The sequence below is a fragment of the Sarcophilus harrisii genome, chromosome 5 (assembly GCF_902635505.1).
Source record: "Sarcophilus harrisii chromosome 5, mSarHar1.11, whole genome shotgun sequence".
NCBI classification, from domain to species: Eukaryota; Metazoa; Chordata; class Mammalia; order Dasyuromorphia; family Dasyuridae; genus Sarcophilus; species Sarcophilus harrisii.
The window spans coordinates 276762627-276773432 of record NC_045430.1 but is presented as its reverse complement, the minus strand read 5'-3'; the positions used below and the strand labels follow the sequence as shown (position 1 = coordinate 276773432).

Sequence of the window (10806 nt, the reverse complement as noted above, 5' to 3'; positions counted from 1 at the left end):
TCATTCCTGCTCCATTGGAACTGATTTGGTTCATCTCGTTGCTGAGGATGGCCAGGTCCATCAGAATTGATCATCATATAGTGTTGTTGTTGAAGTATATAAAAATCCTCTATTCTTTAACTTGGGAGTCCTTAGGTGGGCTTTCCATAAGACCAACTAACATTAGCAGGACAGAATATGAAATAACGAGAAGAACAATATTAAGAACTGGGATTTCTAGAACACTTTGAAGTTTGTAAAGCACTTTATAAACATTTTTCTCAGCTGAGCCCCACTGCCAAGTGGAACAACAGAATTATTATCCCATCTTTTACGGACAAATATATCGAGGATTAGAGAGGTAACATGACTTGGTGGCAAACTTATACAAGTCTATTTTCCTTTATGACTTCAATCCCTGCTCTTTCCACTATGCTTTTGGACCCAGCCATGGAAAACCTGAGTATATGGTCATTTGCATGCTCATTTACACATTCATTAGCATAGACAATGACCTGGTTTGCATATTCAATGCTATCTGGTGCTCTTCTTGTACATTTCCATTTTATAATTGTCATCTGCTGGGATCGCTCTTCCTCATTTTTCTTTCAGTCCCTCCTGCGTGTCTACATTATGCTCACATGGCCAGGTCAGAGAGAAAAAAGAAGAGCTGGAGAGCACAGAATTTGCAGAAAGGGAGCTGCAGGTACTGTGGGCAGAGGTCATGGCTGCTTATTTCCACTTCCATTCCATGCTAGTGTCTCGTGGCGTAAGGAGTCATCCCAAGATCTGGAAGCTCGATGAAAGGCTCCCAGACAGACCCAGAACTTGCAGGCAATTAGTTTCACTGGAAGGGAGAGCAAAGGGGGGAAGCAGGCGACAACGTCTCTCTGGAGCATTCAAAGAATTGTTAGTGTTTGCTCTTATTAAGAAATGCAAATCTACTGATTCCTATGGGTTTACGTTTTTGTAGGTATGAACATTATCTTTACCAGTGTATAAACTAAGCCTCTATAGCATCTCATTTAGCTTGAATGTCTAATACCTTCATTTTCTAGTCCATGGTAAATACAGAGAGGTTAAGTGACTTGTTTAAGGTCACACAGCTCCTACATGTCTACAGCAGGATTCAAACTTGTATCTTTCTAATGCCAAGTCCAATGCTCTAGCCAGTACATCACTGCCACTCGCATTTCTTTTCCTCCCTCTCCAAAAAAGGGACTGTTCCCTGGAGAACTTAACATTTGCTTTGGAGCCTGATTGTTCTGATTAGTGCCTCATTTGGCAAGCTCCAGCCACTCCCCCATTTTACTTCCTGTTCATCTTGACTCACTTGCCACCACACACATTCTTCCTACCTGCCTTTTCTAGTTCTAGAACCATAATCAAATCCATACTGCCACTGCTCCTGGAAAGGCCACGTCAACCTACTTACTTATGCCTCTACTCGCCATCGTTCTAGTTTTCCAAATGCAGATACTCCTCCCTGGTTGGCACCCTGGATGCCTGGGTGTCATCCCCTTTTGGAATATAAGTTCTCCACGGTCAAGCACTGTCTTACTTTTGTATTTGGATCCTCAAAACTCACTGTATGCTTTGCATGTAGTGAGTGCTTATTGAATACTTTTCCATTCATTCATTTATACATTCATTTATTCATTCTTTCTTTATCATCTATGTCTTTATAAAAGTTTTCCATGAACAGTGCACCCACTTCACTAGAAGCCTTCAATTCTTATGGATTCTGGGGCTATCTATCCCATATCACTTTTTAAACTCAAAAATTGGGAACCCTGGGTTTTTGTATTTTGTTTTCCCTTCCAGTAAAATTGAGGACAATCTGCTGTGTCTGGAACCCTTCCTTGTGTCAGATCCTGGGACAACTTCCCACCATCAAATATCTCACCAATATCTCTTTGATTCCCCAGCCTCCATTTCTGGTCATACATGCCTGGATGCTACTTCTGCATTGCAAGTGACTCTGGATAGTACATTGGTCTTATTTATGCCCACCTTTCCCTTGACCTTTGCCATATTGATCATTTCTATTCTTCTCTAATTGTGACAGGAGCCATTTGGAATCACATTTGTGTAACTTAAGTTCTTTCTACTATTCATTTCTGAGCCAAACTCATTGTCTACATGCAGTCCCAATTCAAAAGATATATGTGTATGAATATTTATATGTCCATAGTGGGTATGTATACACATACATACGAACACGCACAAATATATAAATTCAAAACAGGGACCTACTGATGGACTGATCTGATGGTCTCCCATCTAACCCTTCCAGTTGCTTATTGTAGTCTAGTGACAAATGTCTTCGATTCTTTCACATGCTTCCAAAATTGGCCCAGAAAACTGATTCCTCAGGCTAGATAAGAAAGACATTGCCAAACCTTTAGGGGAATGGCTTAGTTCTACTGGATGACTTATTAGAAAAAGAGAATAGCATCAGAGAAAGAACACTGGGCTTTTAGCATGACTGCCAGTTTTTTAAATGTCCAATTTTAGGCAAGTCACTGAACTTTTTCTGAGCCTCAGGTTCTTTCTCTGTTAAATGGGAATAATAGCCCTTGTATTCTCCCTCTCATCAGACTGTGTTTAGGAAGGCTCTTTATAAACCTTTTCAAGCTCTACAATTGGGATCCCCAAGGTCTTTTGCTTTAGCTATCTGGTCTTTTTGGCACCATTTGGGGGCTATTTTTTTTTTTTTTGTGAAAACTGGGTAAGGGAAAAGGAAGGTAAATATTTTATAAACATCCCTATTTTGCAGGGTTTGCATTTTGGGGGATTTTTTTTGGGGGGGACAGTGCTGTTTTGGTATTTTGTTTTGTTTTGTTTTTGTTTTTAAGTGTGCACAAGCATTATTATTTTGGCCACATTCTCTTTTAATGCAGTGAGCACTGGAGCATTTGCTTCTAATGTTTTGGAAAACAGGCTCGGTACTGACCACTTATGTGTTTGCAGGCAAAAATTGGAAAAGTACAACTTCATTAAATTAAATTTATTTTCTCCCAATCAAATGATTTAGGTAATAAAAGGGCAAAGATAGAGAATGTGGCATTTTAATCGGGAAAACCTGTAAGCCGTGTTCTCTTTTGCTGCTGCTCTTGTAAGACCCAATAATTGCCACAGTCTAGACACAGGAACAGATGCAGAATAGCACTTTATGATATCAGACATTTGCCCTACGACGATGGAGTCTAATTGCGCAGAAAATACATTTCTACCTGAATTATTCTTAATTTGATTTGAAATAGACCAACTGTTGTATTTTCCCGAACTTTCTCAAATGGTAAAAATGGAGAGCAGTGTTTAGGAATGTTTCTATCCCTGTACCAAGAGGAAAGTGAAATTTTCAGAGGGCAAAATTACAGAGTTTTCAAGTGCACAGATATGTTGAGAGTTTTTACCATGTAATTAAAACTCACATCATATTTGTCACTTGTTCGACTTCCTCTAGGAAATCAGTGTGTTCCCAAGTAGTCTGCTGATCAGATCTGTGTGAAGGGAATGGACATGATCCTTAAAGTCACCTCTTGGATAAGAGGTGAAAATCTCACTCCTTTACTGAACCACAAGGTTCCTGGAGAACAAAAAATACAGTGGGATGAGTGCTTTTCCTTTCCTTTCTCACTCACTGAGAAGAGGTTTTACCTTTCTTTTTTCTTTTTTTTTTTTTTTTTCACAAGAGCCAAAAGTGTCCCCGATTACGGCATGTAGATTATCCGAAGGAAGTATGTGTGACCTGTATAACCAGTTCTCTTTCTGATTTTTTAAGGTCCATTAGAAGTGAGTAATTCCATGTGTATGTAACTTTATGCTAGCATTTTTGTTTTTTTGTTGTTTTTTTTTAAAGAAATTCAATTCAATTTTTTCCCCCCAGCATTGAATTTAGAAAGTCTAAAACATGCCCAAACATCTCCGGGGAACTAAAGAAAATTATAAGAGTAACTAGTTGGTTGTTTTTTTTCTCCTAAAAAAAAAAATAGAGCACAGTAGTGAAATGATTTAAATTGACTGAGCCTTTTAAGCAAGTAAACACATTTTAACTAGGTTTTTTTCCCAATCCCCCCATTCATGCCAACTATAGAAATTAGCCTTCACTCTTCCTTCACTTACACATGGATACACACACTTGCATGGACACAAGAAAAATTTCTTTTCTCCTGTCAGCATTCCTACCCAACAATAGTTAGATTAGTGGAAATGAGGGCCTCCGCAGAGAAAGGACATTCAGACCCAGAAGGCCCCCTGCAGGAGCAGCTGGTAGGGTTAATAATGGCAGCTGAACCTCACAGTTAGGGCCCATTCTCTATTGTGTGTTCAACTCCTGGGAAGGAGGGAGGCTTGTGACAGCCTCTGGGGTGTGGAGGATCAGAGGTGCAGCAACTGGGTCAGAGGCTCAGTGTTGGGGGGGGGGGAGGCGAGTTTAGGATTGCAAGCAAAATTTACTCGGAAACATCCATGGTAATTCCACTAATCTGCAAAAAAACTGAACCTGACGACTGCTGGGATGGGGGTAGGGAGAGTGGGGGTTGAGAGGGGAGAGCAGTATTTAGTCTCACAGGCGTCACAAGAACAATTGGACGGAGGTGTTGAATTATTCATATTGGAAAGTGGATGAAATTTGAGTCCAAACTGCCCCTGGATGGCTAATGTGTGTTATTAAAGTTTGTATGTTAATGGCGGCCAGCTCAGTGCTCCGTATGGCATGAATGCTATATACATCCCAGACACAACGGTCGGGGTGGGGGGAGGGACGGGGGGAATCAACATAAAGAACAGGCTGGGAGGGCAGCAGAGGATGATTAATAAGGATGGGCTTTTTTTTCCCCCAGAAAAGTAGGTGTGATTAGCACATCATGCTTATCAATGCTTTCACACTAAGTGTTTCTTCCTCTAGGAAAGACTGATCCATCAATGGACGAGCCGGGGTTTTCCAAGCTTGCAGAAGCCTTCTACCTTCCCAGATCTGTGTCCTGGAGCCCAAGAAATTAGTAGAAGATAACAGGTCTTCAGCTTTCACACTCAGTACAATGTAAGCAAAACTCCCTCTTAAAATAAAGAGCAATGTCCAGCTTCAATTAATCATGAGATTGGAGATGGACGACTGGAAGGGGTCTTGCTCTACATGCAGCCACTCAGTTCCCCATCCCTAGTTTTTGTTTAATTCATCCCTAAAGCCAGCTCCTACCCCAAAGCCTTTTGCCCTTCCACTCAAGTCAACAAGCATTTATGAAATACTAATCTTCAAGAAATCAATCCCTAAGCATCTATTAAGCACCTACAATATGTCAAACACTCTGCTAGGTGCAGAGAATTCTGTGACAATGTAAGATTTATCAAGTATAACCAGAAAGAGAAATAACATTACATATCCCTTTGGGCTTGTAAAATGCTTCACCTTGATAATCTCATGTAATCCACGGAGCAATTCTGTCAGCTCCATGTGATTATTGTTCTCATTTTCCAAATGACAAGCCAAGGCAGACATAAGTATCTGAGGCAGGATTTGAATTCAGTTCTGTCTGGTTTTCAGACCCAGCTCTTTTTCCATTAAGTCACCCAGCTGTTTTTATTTTAAATGGATTTTAATTATTATTCTATTTTCTCCCAGTTACACATAAAAATGATTTTAACATTCGTTTTGAAAACTTTGAGTTCCAGATTCTTTTCTTTTCTCCCACCCCACCCCCAATCCCCATTGAGAATGCAGGCAGTTCCATATAGGCTATACATGTGTAGTCATGCAAAACAATTTTTAATTGACTTTTAACGAGACCAGGAAAACTTTAACCATTAGGTCTTCTGGAAACACAAAAGATAAGATTCTAAAAAAAAAAAAATTAGCGTTTCCCCTGCCTCTCTCCCCCAACATATTGCATTTTTCACTTGCTTTGTGTGTATGTGACACAAATGTCTATATGTAAGTATATTTGTATTTACTTACCTGTTTACCTGTACCAATCTCCTTCAGAAGAACATAAGCTACTTAAGGAGGTATTTTTCATTAACTGCAATTCTTTGCATCCTTACTGTTCAATAAATGCTTACTGGATTGCATTTTTCTCTTAAAACTATTTAAAGCAGACTTCATGCTTACTTCTCTTCAGATAGATTGTATTTCCTCCTCCAGTTCCCAGCATCGCTCTTGTTACATGAGCTCAACAAATGAAAATCTCTTCAATGGAAGTGAGACAGGATAAGCCCTAAATGGTCTTAGGGAACTGCCATATTCACTTCGAAATCATGTGCATGACTTATCTTGGACCTTCACGAGGAGATCCAATTCCAGGACCCATCTAGGCTCTAAATATTCTAGCCTCCTTCTTTCCCACACTTTTGTCTCAATTCTTCTGATTTGAAAGTGTAATGTCATTTGACTGAAGTGAGTGAAACTTGTTTGACTAATGGCCACTGGAAGAGGAAGCAGGAAGGGGATTTAGTCTAGTTTCTTCTCATTCTTTCCTATAGCACCAAGATGGGAGATTCCTCGGTGATATCACAATGAACTCCACTCTGACATCAATCAATTTTGTCAACAACCATCTCCGTTCTAATGGCCTCCTTAAAAGCCTGTCTTAGAACTTAAGGACAGGAAAAGGATATTGACTCTAGAGGACTGAGTTCAAATCCCATCTGTGGGGTGACTAACTGTGGGTCTTTGGGGCAAGTATGCTCTTTTTCAGCCTCAGTTTCTTTATGTGGAAGAAGTAAGTTTAGAGAGCTTCAGAGAGCCGAGCTAACTCCAGTTCATTGATCCTCTAAGCTCAGAGTCAGTTCCTAAGACCCTGTTTTCTAAAGAAAGTTTGCATAAGAATGAAAGATTCTCCTTTGGGCAATCTGCTCACAGGCTGTTTACAAGAGTTTAAATATCCTCTCTAGAAACATGGCAAACATAACAGGTCATCAAAATATCTCAATTCTGCATCTTCTAGAGGCTTTTCACAATAGAGCCTGTGGATGCCATCAATTTCTCTTGACAGAAAAACACAGGAAAACTTGACTACTGTAACACGACCAAGAAGTTTAAGGAGGAAGGAGGGAAACTGGGGAAAGTCTGGCAAAGGGTTTATAAACACTGAAGAACAGCTTGTATTAAAAGCCTCTTGTATTTTTAATATAATATATAAATTTTTAATGTATTTTTAAATGAACATCATGTATTAATGTATTTTTTAAAAACTCATTGAAGACAAGGATACCTTCTATATTTGTATTCCCAGTGACTGGTACACGGAAGCACTCAATAAATACTTTCAAATTAACTTGAATGCTTTCAGTGTTATTGCATGTTTTCAAAAAAAAATTATTCATTCTTTATTTTATCTATAATTTATTCCTCAAGGCTCTGAGGATATTTCCCCAACAAGCATCAGAATTCTGAATTGATGGAGAGGGGAACTCCAAAGTATCCCTAACTTTCCCCAGTCAATCAGCAGGAGAGTAGGGAATCAAACTCCTAATCCTGGTTCCTGATTCGATGCCTTCTCCATCCCCTTTTCCCTTGGTTTTGTAGCCTTATAATAATAAGGATACTAATTTCATTCATGTGAGAGCTCCCTCCCCCAGAGTGTTGCAATGGATCCTTTAAAGAATTTCCTGAAACTCAGAGTCACCAAGATGGTAAGAGTCAGTCAGGATCTGAATCCAGATACTCCTGCATGCAAATCTAGTGCACTAATAAGGAAATTGCCCAATAAACCTGGGCTTATTCATTTTTCAAAAATCCCCATTACTGTTTTGGGGGAAATGCAGATAGACCAGTGACATTGTCAGTGGAGCAAATTCTCTGTGAAGACACACTCTTGTCCAGTGCAGACTGGCACCTGCCACTTAGTCATCATTGAGAGATGGAGTGACTTGCTTCCACTCACACAGCCCTCATGCATCAGGGGACAGGGGATTTGAATGCAGGTCTTTCTCAGTCTGAGGGTAGCTCTCTGGGCCTCCTTTTGGCCAAAAAGAAAGCAAAATTAGCTCAAAAAAGAACTGGACAGAACAAATGGCTTGCAGTCAGAGAGTCGGAGTTTGAATCTCAATTTCCTATGTGACCCTGGTAAAGTATTCAGTCTCTCTGCTCTGTTTTTCTTTTCTCATTTGTAAAATCAAGGACCTGGGCTCAATGGCCTCTCAGGTTTTTCCAGCTCCAAAATTGAGGATCTATATGAATTAAGTTTTCACAGATTTAAAGGTGAAAGTCCATCTTTTCTCTTTGAAAAGTTCAGCCAGAATGTGAGCCAGAGTTCAGCATGAAAGGAAAGGCAAGAGTGTTTAGGCTTTTTTCCATTTAGAATGGGGAGGAGGAGAGAACAGAAAAGGCCACCTAGACTCATGGTTTTCCCCTTCCAGTTTGGACTGTTATAGCATTTTACTGGCTGACTTCTCCTGAATCCCAGGCACAAGGTTGCCCCTGTCTGCCTGCCTTCCTTTCTCCCTCCTTCCCTTTTCTTTTTCTCCCTCCTTGTCTCTCTTTCTCCCTCTCTGCCTCCTTTTCTCCCTCCTTGCCTTCCTTTTTCCCTCTCTCCCTGCCTCCCTTTCTCCCTCCCTGACTCTTTCTTCCTTCCTGCTTCCTTTTCTCCTTCTCTGCCTCCTTTCCTCCCTCCCTCCCTTCCTTTTTCCCTCTCTCCTTGCCCCCCTTTCTGCCTCCCTGCCTTCCTTTCTCCCTCCCTGCTTCTCTTTCTCCCTTCCTGCCTTCTGTCTCCTCCTTCCCTCCCTGCTTTCTCCCTCCCTGCCTGCCTCCCTGCCTCCCTCACCCAGGCAAGGCTTGCCTGTAGGTGCCTGTATAATGGGGACTGCTTCCTAGAATCAAAGAGAAGGTGAGCACCAGGAGGTCACGAATTGTCAGCACTTCTGCCCTGGCATTTCCTTCCACCTAACAATAGGTCCCCCCCAAAATGACCAAATTAGGGAATCAGAAAGCACGCCTTCAAGGGACGATGGGGTAGTCTGGGAGCTGCCATTTCATAAACTGGCCCCCCTTCTTGGGGCCCAGTGATGGCTCCCAATCTTTTGTTGTCATTTTTTTCAACATCCCTCCTTCTCCTACCCTAAACAAGCTGGCGCCTGTGGCAGAGGAGCCGCGGGCTCCCCGGTGGCAGCAGGGCCGGCTCCCCAGGCTCTGCTCCACCATCCACCCGCACAGGCCTCGCCCGGGAAAGGGTTAAGCTTTTCTGACTTCCAGATACAATGAAATTATGACAGGAGGAAAATTGAGCCATTTTAGCATGAAAATGCTTGTACAAATACTGTCGCGCCTTCCTTCTTACTTTCTTTAGAACGCCTGAGCCCTGGCTAAGATGACAGACATTTGACAGGTATCTGTAAGCACACAGCCCAGGCAGCTCATTAGAGTTTTTCTTCCTATGCATCAACTCACACAAAGGCAAAAACCCATTAGCATTGACTATTTTGCAGATTAGAAGAATTAAGGGCTTCAAACGTTGGCTTATAGCAAGCAATGTCATTTGTGAAGTGTTGTTTGCTTTATTATTTCTTTTTCTCTCCCTCTGAAATCAGACTGACATGACTTTCGCTCCACGTTGGGCGTCCTGGGCAAACTGGCGTCCGGGCTCATCGATGAAAAGAAACACAGTCCCTTTGATACACGACTGGAATGGCAAGAGGAGGAGTCTTCCTGGGCCTATTTAGGCTCATTAGAGACCTGATTATGATAGTTCTCTGGTGTAATCTTTAATCGACTTTGACACTGGATTCGCCCCGTTACAAATCCTGTCATGCAAATTAAGTCATTTGTGTTGTTTGATATGGAAAGATCTCCTATGAAATGAAAGATTAGTTCACAGATGAGGCACCAGAGACTGCTGCCCTTGTGCGCACGGCACAGCTGATTACAAGGGTGAGAGCATCCATTTTCACACTGCCTATTCCTGTTGGGGGAAGGAGATTAAATTAAGGAAGCCTAGGGCCCTGGCTCTAGGAGGATCTGTCCTGCAACATCCTTGGGCTTCCCAGTCATTGCGAAGGGGGGGAAACACAAGATGGGCACCAGAAGGATGGCTACCACACTCCCTGTTCGTTTAATCTCTTTTCTGTTGGATGGCGGCACCCCATTTGGGCTGTACTTGGAAGAGATCTGTGTTCTGGACAGGTGATTAATGATGGTTGATTAATTGACATCCCATCTTCACTACCCAACTCTTCCCCACCTGCCTCCCAAGCAGTCAGTGTATAAATGGATTATTTTCTATTATGGAAATCAATATCCTTCCTTCACATATAACCATTCCTTAGTTTTTCCTTTTACCATATTGGGTATTCATGCTTTGGGTGAGGTCTTTGATTTGAAGGAACCGGGAAGAGAAAAAAGAAGGAACTTCTACATTTCAAGAAATGCCAAGATTTAAGATTCAGGGAATGATCATGATTTGTGTGAATTGCAAATAATCAGACAACAATAATAATGGTCAAGGATTATAGGTCTAGAAGGTACCTCAGAGATCACATAATCCAATCCACTCATGTTAAAAATAAGGAAACTGAAGTTCAGAGAAGGAAAGTGACCCGCCCAGGGTCACCCTGATAGTAAGTTCCAGAAGTGGGCTTTGAACTCAGGTTTGCTAATTCCAAAGCCAGTGAATTCACCACTGTACATTTTAAATTTAAATCTTATCAGCTCTGCAACCCAGCTTAGTCTTTTCTGGATTATCTGGGCATAAACACACAGCACTTCCCAAATCTCTATTGTACTTTTTACATTATTAGAGTATCATATATTGTAGTTCTTCCCCTCAAAGATTACTTTCCATTTACACTGTAGAAATCTTGTATGGGCATAGCTGATTTTGTACCGTCTCC

At 41.4% G+C, this 10806-nt stretch overlaps 1 long non-coding RNA gene across 2 annotated transcripts; it reads left to right on the top strand.

The window, feature by feature from the left end:
- Nucleotides 1-4358: 4358 nt before the first annotated feature.
- Nucleotides 4359-10170, top strand: LOC116419617. Of its 2 annotated transcripts, none has more exons than XR_004229868.1 (3): nucleotides 4359-4455; nucleotides 4892-5026; nucleotides 9508-10170. It is a non-coding gene; the product is annotated as an uncharacterized LOC116419617 (long non-coding RNA). The 2 variants fall into 2 exon arrangements; XR_004229869.1 differs by lacking the exon at nucleotides 9508-10170 and adding an exon at nucleotides 6463-7085.
- Nucleotides 10171-10806: the final 636 nt, after the last annotated feature.